Source organism: Pinus tabuliformis, chromosome 8 (assembly GCF_031772625.1).
Source record: "Pinus tabuliformis cultivar Carrire ecotype Pingquan chromosome 8, CPIR1, whole genome shotgun sequence".
Taxonomy (NCBI): domain Eukaryota; kingdom Viridiplantae; phylum Streptophyta; class Pinopsida; order Pinales; family Pinaceae; genus Pinus; species Pinus tabuliformis.
The window spans coordinates 167,874,594-167,884,626 of NC_142294.1; positions in this window are offsets into that span (position 1 = coordinate 167,874,594).

Genomic DNA, 10,033 nt, shown 5'->3' on the forward strand with positions numbered 1-10,033 from the left:
CCCTAATATATGAGGTCAGAAGGGGTACATGATGGCCAAAATGTATTAAGCAAGTACATGGAAAGGAAATCTGTCAAAAATCGAGAAGGACTTCACCAGAATTCAGCCTGCCAAGCCACAAAAGGAGATCAGAAAGAAACACTGTCTGAGGCGGGCATACCCATGCTCAGAAAAAGTAAAGCATGTCTGCATATCAAGTACAAGTGGATCCACTAAGTATACAAGTATAAATGACTAGAAAATACATAATGGATCATCTGATCATGATCGAACAAGTACATGTCTAAATATCACATATAAGACTATCAATGATGCTGAAAGATACAACGGATCACTGATATCACAGACTGATCCCCAAAAGGTACCAACTGAACATGATGGAATATGATGGTACTACACTGCAAACTCAGGTGCCAGCATATAGAATGTCGCCATGACTGACTGCAACATATAAGGTGGAACGGAATCAACTGGCAGCAATAGGAGCAACTGTCAAGTGAACCAATGAATGCTAATACAACCTGAGGTCTTCACCGACTGCCGTGGTATATTTCTACACCATGGGAATAAATGATCTGAATTCGACCATGTGAGAAATCGTTTGATTACTGGTCATTAATGTATACCGTTAACAAACGTGAGACTACTCACCGATAATGATAATGAGCGTCAAGGTACCCAGTACAATCTAACAAGTGTGAATAGATGAGCTGGAGTCGAACACCTGTAAGAATCTATCGATTAGGAGACAATGATGGTTTCCCACTATCGATAGCGAAGGATTTGCCACTAATGACTGCAAACCCCAAGGTACTGCCAAATGGACTCTAGATCTTTGCCCCAGAGCAATGAGTCAGAGTCGATAGGGAAAGATCCGCTAGAAGGAAGGCATTAAGACATCCTTCATCAATCTAGCGTGAGTGTAACCCGTAGGCCAATAATGTGTAAGGAATCGGATGAAAGAGATGTAGTAACCCAACTAAAGTACGTTTCCTGCATACACAAGATGTGGCTAGTGCACGACAGAAACCCTCTGAACCAACCAATAATGGAAGCTGACACAGAGACGAGGTATCCACCAATAGGGTCAAATGGAAACCAAGGTACTGCACGAATCCCAATGTGTGATAATGTAAGCTGATGTCGAACACAAGGGAAACCACTCAGTCAAAGAGCCATGATACTGATCGATGTTGAGCACAAGGTAACCTATCAATAATGAAAATAGGGCCAGGGTGCAGCTCTAGGCCTGTCCTCAGAGCAAGATGTCGTCATCGATAAGGACAAGACACGCCAGCAAGAAGTCAATGGAGACCTTCTCAAACCGGCACGAGTAAAGGACCAATATAGTTGATGTGATGATAGATATGATACCCGCAACCAGGGATGGCCGACTGAAAAATGAGTCAAGAGACACCACAGAGAGGCCGACTCAGGCTAACTTTCCTTGAACAAAAGCACGACTCAATGTGACTATGTGGTAGCATATGATGACTCTGTATAAGTTCGTCATGCAGGAGGCACGAACGAACCCTCCATATGATTGGAAGAGATAACCAATCGGGGGAGAACTAACTCAATAACAAGGTTACGGCATACCTAAGTCAAACTAAATCCCGCCCAAATGGAGGAGACTTTGCTTTGAGTGCTTTGTTCAAGGGCGACACGACTAACTCTAGCTGCCAACAATAAATGGAAATACTATCCCGTTCCTGCTCTTTTTGGAATATTTAATTTTTTTGTCTTTTTCTGTTAAGCTTGAAAAAGAATAAAAGAATGCTATGGTATAGTGGAAAGAATGAGTGTCGGTGAAACAGATGATCTAGTTCCTGGGAATGGAATGTTCCTATGCTCAATGCAGGGAGGTGAAAACTGGTCAGTGACACTCAAAGGTGCGTTCCTTCCACGGGTCAAGGTGTGTCAAGTTGCAGAAGTCAAAGGTATGCAAGGTTGATTTTGCAGTCGTCATGGTCAAAAGTTGGCTTAAACACGAGTCCAAGTGAAGCCGGCTCTAGGCCAAAAGGTGCAAGTGGTAAACATGCAATGCAGTAGTACAACTCAACACAAAGGAGCCTCTAGGGTATAAGGCCAGAACGAAGCGAAGAAGCTAAGAGGAATGAGTCTTCAACGCATAAGTCATGGCGGGACTACAGAGGACTCCTGAGCCTACTCAAATCGGAGCAGCATGTGCAAAAGATGTCAGTGAGGTGCTAACTACGATTCCCATGTAAAGGATGGCTCTATCATCGTGTCATGACTTAAAGAATCGACGAGTGAAGATGGCTTACGAACCATAACATGATGGGATCAACCCTATGGCTAGTGTATCGACAAACGGAGGCTAGTATGCATAATGCAACGGAAAAATGGTGTCCCTAACCTATATGCCAGTGAGAAAACGATACCTATCATGACGGGTCAGCGATCATGGAACCGTCTCGAAACTGTCAAAAAAACGTCCAAAATGTCCTGAAAATCAAACCATTCTCGACATTCCAAGCTCCCAAGTTAAAAGTTACATGAGGCCAAACAAAATAAAATTTTGAAAAAATTTTGCATTTTCAAAACCTATAAGATTTTGGACTCACCATTTTCGCCATTTGAGTTTGAGAGCAAACAGTTGGAGAAAAAGGAGCAAATTTCCCATACACCAAATTCAACCTTTCAAATTCTTCAAAAACCTCCAGGTAACTCTTATACTTGTCTTGCAATTGATTGTGACTAGTTTTGAGATTTTTAATTAATGTTTCACCATTGAATTTTTTGCCAAAAATTTCATTGCGGCATATACGTGGGTTGGTAATATGAAACCTACGTACATGCGGGCCCTATACGCGACTGTGTGCACGGGGACCCGCGTATACGCCGCGAACATTTAAAAAAAAAAACTAACAGTTGAAAATCATTTTTTGCTCAAAATGTCGGTCACCTGGTGAGAAAGAGAGCATGTCGCAGTGGATAATGAATTCATGAATGATCCCGAAGCTTTGGATGCCCTATGGGGATGTGGTTTGCTTAAATTCTTTAAATTGCCGAATATGAAAGCAAACACATGTCTGCTTGAAATGCTCATTGATTATTGGGATATCGAGGAGGATGCCTTTATGATTGACCAGATGCCACTCAGGATAGAAGTGGAGGATATCTATTTCATCACGAGCCTTTCCCGAAGGGGAGAGGTAGTACATTCCCGGGGCAGGACATGGAGCAATCTCACGATTGAGGACTACGTACAGATATATTGCCTGAGACATCCCAAGAAGGTTGGGGGCCAGATTTCCATCACACATGTGGCGAGTTTATCACTGAGGATAATCATGTTCACCATATCTCAAGTGAACGGATCAGCCTCTCTGCATCAGGCATCACGGCTGACCATGAGCATGGCAGTTGACTGTCTCACTATTGTATTTGACTGGCGTACTCCTCTTCTGGCCAACATGAAGAGCCAGCTCACTTCTATCAAGAGGGGACAGACCATAAACTTTGGATATGGGACTATCCTATGCTCTTTCCTTTTTGAGAAGGTCCCCGCACTCCGCCCTAGGGTAGCAGTTTCCATCAGCACCCCACGAGATCCACGCATGGGCCGGTGGGTTGACCTGATGAAACGTCTAAGGGGTGGGGAGGTCCCACAGGCTGCATTTGACAATGACTTATTTACCTGGTGGGATCAGCAGATCATCGCCGTATATGACTACCCCTATGCTGGGTTGGATTTCTGAGGAGATCCTAATCTAGCATTACCACTGAACGCAGCATGTGGCGACATTGGTAAGTATTTTTGACTTTATGATTTTTTTATTTTTTTTGGATTTTTCAATGATGAATTTTGAAAAATATTTTTGATGGGATTCAAATGACTAATATGATGATCATGATCTGAAAATGGAATGTACTTGTTTAAGGGTGCAAGGTATCCATTCTCAATAATTTCAACTGTGAGCTAGACACTCCAAATGACCTCTAAAAATGTATAAACTTCTTATTTCTTATACAGAGATAGACTGTAGGGGAATTCACCGGACATGTCACCTCTAAAAAGAGGATGAGTTCTAGAGGCTACCTGGCCCTCTACAGGCTCTGCCTAAAGAAATAACAAAGTAAACACTTAGAAGTCTCTGACATACACATACTTGAAGTTTAAGGTCTTGCGGAATAAGACAAGTAACTTTCTGCAGCTGAACAGGTGATTATGTGTGTATGCAAGTTATATTTATTTTCTGTTTAATACTTTATATCAGTTTTGTTTAGCATATCATCTTCAGCAAATAAAGACATCAAAATGATAAAGCAGTTCACCCCCCCCTCTGTGCTACATCTGCTGGACCAAGCCTCTCCAACTAGGCTTGTCCTCTTGTATTAAAATTTCTACAAAGGCTAATACAAGAATATGGGTGTCTCAAAGGATAGATCTGACTGTAAATAGAGAATCATAAGATAGGAATTAGCCAAACATTCTCTTTCCCAAACACTAAACAGTGAATTTTGTACCTTATACAGGACTTTCCCCAATTGGCCCTAGTGGCCCTTTAAATTTGCATGGAGAATTTCTAGGTGAAGATGACATCAATTGGTTCTGAAACCTCTTCCATTAGAATTAGAAGGTCGAAAATAGTAGACATAGGCTTTTGAATCACCAAAAACAGATGAACATAGCCCCCAAACAACTCAATCACTGAAATGACCCTAGTGGCCCTGAAAGCTTCCCTTAAGCTAAATAGTGAAAAGAATGCCTCAAAAGGAAAAACGAGCTGCAGAAATGGATTCAGAAGGCTGGAAAACTTCAAGAATGACCTTCGTTCCACTTCCAATGGCTGCACAATTCCCAATGCAGCTCCCAAACTGATTTGGCCCTAGTGGCTCCTGGAACTTCCACGAAGCTAAAACACCTGAAAATGACCTCAGATGGCTATGAAACCTATGCCAATGGCTTCATAAGGTTGAAGAGACCCAAAATAAAAAAAAACTTTGTCCAAAACCGACTTTCCTAGCCAAAGTTATGGCCATTTAAAGTTTCTCCAGTTTGTCCCTAGAAAAACTCCAGCTAAGTTTAGTTAACTCCAGTTAGCTCCGCCAGTTATGGCAGGTCTGCCAAATTTGGCGCTCCTGCCAAAATTCTTCCAACTTAACTGCAGTTATATTTAATGTTTGGTGGTTGCCTCGGATTTCGTGACAGGCGGAATATTCCTTTTTAATTTTTTTTTGAAAAATTAAAATTTCTAATGTTATGGACAATTTTTTCTTTTTGTCATAACTTCCTCATACAGCGACCGTTTTTCGAACCGTTTGCGGCACTGGAATCGGGAAGACAAGAAATTGCCAGTAATTCAACTTTGAACCAGTTCTAAGCACTTTAAATTTTGAGCATTTTACGATACTTGGTACAGAGCTCCTGATCACACCTCCCAAATGAGAAGGCTTTTGGTCCCCAAAAGCTCACTGAATCTCTGAACTGAACTGTACAGCACTTGAGGAATAGAAATATCCTCTTCCATTTAGCCAATAGAGCATACTGATGCCAAAATGTCCTGCCTTATCAACTGTCGTCATGGCAACTTTTCGCTGCATAAGCCAAACACTTGTTGAATCTCGACTAAGCTTGTTCGCCAGACAAACTGAAAGTTTGCAGAAACCAGCAATGAAACTTGCTGATATATGAGCTGAAATATTCCCCTGAATATCTAGGCTTTCCAGCTGTCGAAAACAAGAGCTGCCTCCCAAATGAGAATGCTTTTACAAAGATGAAACACCTCATCATTTCTCCTCTTTACAAACTTGGAGATCAAATTAACTTTTTCCAAGTCAATATTACATTACATGCATGGTTAAAAATAAAGTAATCAACCCTTCAAGTTAATCACACATACATGTTTAAAATACAAGGAAATCATCATGATCCCTGTGCTCATGCATATCATTCTCATGCATGCAGTTTATCCTTCAATTTTTCCTTAAGTACAATCATAAGTACAAGATCCTCGATCACATGTACATGTACTTTCAAAGCTGAAATGAATATAACTTTCACTGCAATAGAGTGAATCTCATACTCAGCTTTTCCATCCTGCAACTTGCATTCCCTTAACAAAGAAATGCATTCAATCAAAAGACATGCAATTTCAATTGGATAAGAATTCTAACCATTTCTTACCAATCCATTTCAAAGGTGCTTCCTTTAACTGCACATCAACATCAACATGTGTATCATCCTAACACATATCAATGATGGAAACTTCCTTCCCATTCTTGCCATACTCTTTCTCCAATTTCTTCAACTTTTGGGGAAGCATTGTTGGATTCATAGTCCAACACCTTTCAACAGTATGTCCATGCTTATGGAAATAAGTGCAACACATGTTCATCTTCTTGACAACATGATTTGCATTGTTCAATGGAACTTTGGCTTCTTGCCTCCTTTCCTTCAAAAGTTTCCTGCATGTTGCCATTCTTTTCCAACATCTAGAAACACTATGGTTAAACAAACCACAAAAAGAACATGCAATTCTTTTCCAATGCTTGTGTGGAAATTTTCCATGCTTTACATGATCAAAGGAAATATGATTGAAATCAGATTTATACCTTTCCCTTTCACCTTCATTACCTTCATGAGGAGGTGAATCAAACGAAGAAGAAGCTCCTTTTGGAACACCATCAATCCCTTCAATGGTTTTAGAGCGTTCACCACTTCCTTGTTCAAGTGCATGCTTATGCACACCTTCTTCCTGCAACGCATGTTTCAAACTATTGCATTCCTCAAGGATACAACCTTTACAACCTTGAGATAGAGAACCTGAAATGAAACTCCTTCTAGGAATTGTTTCAATTGCCTTCATGGCTGCTTTAGAACATTCTCCATAAGATTGTCCATAGCCAAGACCCAAATTCTTAGGCCTTACCTCAACCATTATTGCCTCAACTATACCCTGTGCATGTTTTCCCAATCCTTTTCATTCATATCCCATTTTGGACATCAACTTGGACCCTATGCCTCTTGCATGTTTCTCAAAAGAACCAACATAAAAATTCTTATCAGAATTTGAAGACAAACTAGAATTGTTTACCTCTTCTTCAAGCTGATACTTGGCTAAGGCTTCTTTGGAAATAAGGAGTTGTGTCTCCAACTCATGCATCATTTCTAGCTTCATGTTTGCAATATGAAGTTGGCCTTCCATTTCCTGTAATTGGTTAGAAAGCAACTGCTTCTCTTCCCTCATGGAATTCAACTGCTCTTGAAGTATAGAGCTCTGCCTTTCATCCTCATACATTTCTCTCACCATATTCATCATGATGAAAAATTCTTGCTTCAAGCCTTCATCAAAGAATCTTGTGAAGGAGGACGATTTTGAGAACTCACTTATGGAAATTGTCATTATACAAATGAACAAAAGAGCTTCAGCAAACTCAAACAACAAGTAGTAAAGCAATCAATCTTCAACACTGCTTAAGACACCTTTCAAGCTACACAATCAAGCTAGTGATGTCAGTCAAGCAAACCTAGTGCTCTGATACCATCTGATCTGAAAATGGATTGTACTTGTTTAAGGGTGCAAGGTATCCATTTTCAATAATTTCAACTGTGAGCTAGACACTCCAAATGACCTCTAAAAATGTATAAACTTCTTATTTCTTATACAGAGATAGACTATAAGGGCATTCACCGGACATGTCACCTCTAAAAAGAGGATGAGTTCTAGAGGCTACCTGGCCCTCTACAGGCTCTGCCTAAAGAAATAACAAAGTAAACACTTAGAAGTCTTTGACATACACATACTTGAAGTTTAAGGTCTTGCGGAATAAGACAAGTAACTTTCTGCAGCTGAACAGGTGATTATGTGTGTATGCAAGTTATATTTATTTGCTGTTTAATACTTTATATCAGTTTTGTTTAGCATATCATCTTCAGCAAATAAAGACAACAAAATGATAAAGCAGTTCACCCCCCCCCCTCTGGGCTACATCTGCTGGACCAAACCTCTCCAACTAGGCTTGTCCTCTTGTATTAAAAATGCTACAAAGGCTAATACAAGAATATGGGTGTCTTAAAGGACAGATCTGACTGTAAATACAGAATCAAAAGATAGGAATTAGCTAAGCATGCTCTTTCCCAAACATTAAACAGTGAATTTTGTACCTTATACAGTACTTTCCCCAATTGGCCCTCGTGGCCCTTTAAACTTGCATGGAGAATTTCGAGGTGAAGATGACCTCAATTGGTTCTGAAACCTCTCCCATTAGACTCAGAAGGTCGAAAATAGCAGACATAGGCTTTTGAATCACCAAAACCGGATGAACATTGCCCCCAAACAGCTCAAGCACTGAAATGGCCCTAGTGGCCCTAAAAGCTTCCCTGAAGCTAGAAAGTGAGAAGAATGCCTCAGAAGGCACAACAAGCTGTAGAAATGGATTCAAAATGCTGAAAAGCTTTAGGAATGACCTTCGTTCGACATTCACTGGCTGCACAATTCCCAATGCAGCTCCCAAATTGATTTGGCCCTAGTGGCTCCTGGAACTTCCACAAAGCGAAAACACCTGAAAATGACCTCAGATGGCTGTAAGACCTGCACCAATGGCTTCATAAGGTCGAAAATACCCAAAATCAAAAAAGAATTCGTCCAAAACCGACTTTCCTAGCCAAAGTTATGGCCATTTAAAGTTTCTCCAGTTTGCCCCTAGAAAAACTCCAGCTAACTTTAGTTAACTCCAGATAGCTCCGCCAATTATGGTGGGTACGCCAAATTTGGCGCTCCTGCCAAAATTCCGCCAACTTAACTGCAGTTACATTTAATGTTTGGTGGTTGCCTCGGATTTCGTACCAGGCGGAATATTCCTTTTTTAATTTTTTTTTGAAAAATTAAAATTTCTAATGTTATGGACAAATTCTTATTTTTGCCATAACTTCCTCATACGGCGACCGTTTTTCAAACCGTTTGCGGCGCCAGAATCGAGAAGACAAGCAATTTCCAGTCATTCAACTTTGAACTAGTTCTAAGCACTTTGAATTTTGAGCATTTTACGACACTTGGTACGGAGCTCCTGATCACACCTCCCAAATGAGAAGGCTTTTGGTCCCCAAAAGCTCACTGAATCTTTGAACTGAACTGTACAACACTTGAGGAACAGAAATATCCTCTTCCATTCAGCCAATAGAGCATACTGATGCCAAAATGTCCTACCTTATCAACTGTCGTCATGGCAACTTTTCGCTGCATAAGCCAAACACTTGTCGAATCTCGACCAAGCTTGTTCGTCAGACAAACTAAAAATTTGCAGCAACCAGCAATGAAACTTGCTGATATAGGAGGTGAAATATTCCCCTGCACATGTGGGCTTTCCAACTGTCACGATGCCCATCCATGGCACCTCTGCTCCAGAAGAAGAGCTGCCTCCCAAATGAGAAGGTTTTTACAAAGATGAAACACTTCATTATTTCTCCTCTTTCAATCTTGGAGATCAAATTAACTTTTTCCAAGTCAATATTACATTACATGCATGGTTAAAAACAAAGTAATCAACCCTTCAAGTTAATCACACATACATGTTTAAAAAACAAGGAAATCATCATGATCCCTGTGCTCATGCATATCATTCTCATGCATGCAGTTTATCCTTCAATTTTCCCTTAGGTACAATCATAAGTACAAGATCCTCGATCACATGTACATGTACTTTCAAAGCTGAAATGAATATAACTTTCGCTGCAATAGAGTGAGTCTCATACTCAGCTTTTCCATCCTGCAACTTGCATTCCCTTAACAAAGAAATGCATTCAATCAAAGACATGCAACTTTAATTGGATAAGAATTCTAACCATTTCTTACCAATCCATTTCAAAGGTGCTTCCTTTAACTGCACATCAATATCAACATGTGTATCATCCTGACACATATCAATGATGGAAACTTCCTTTCCATTCTTGCCATACTCTTTCTCCAATTTCTTCAACTTTCGTGGACGAATTTTTTTTTTATTTTGGGTCTCTTCGACCTTCTGAAGCCATTGGCACAGGTTTCACAGCCATGTGAGGTCATTT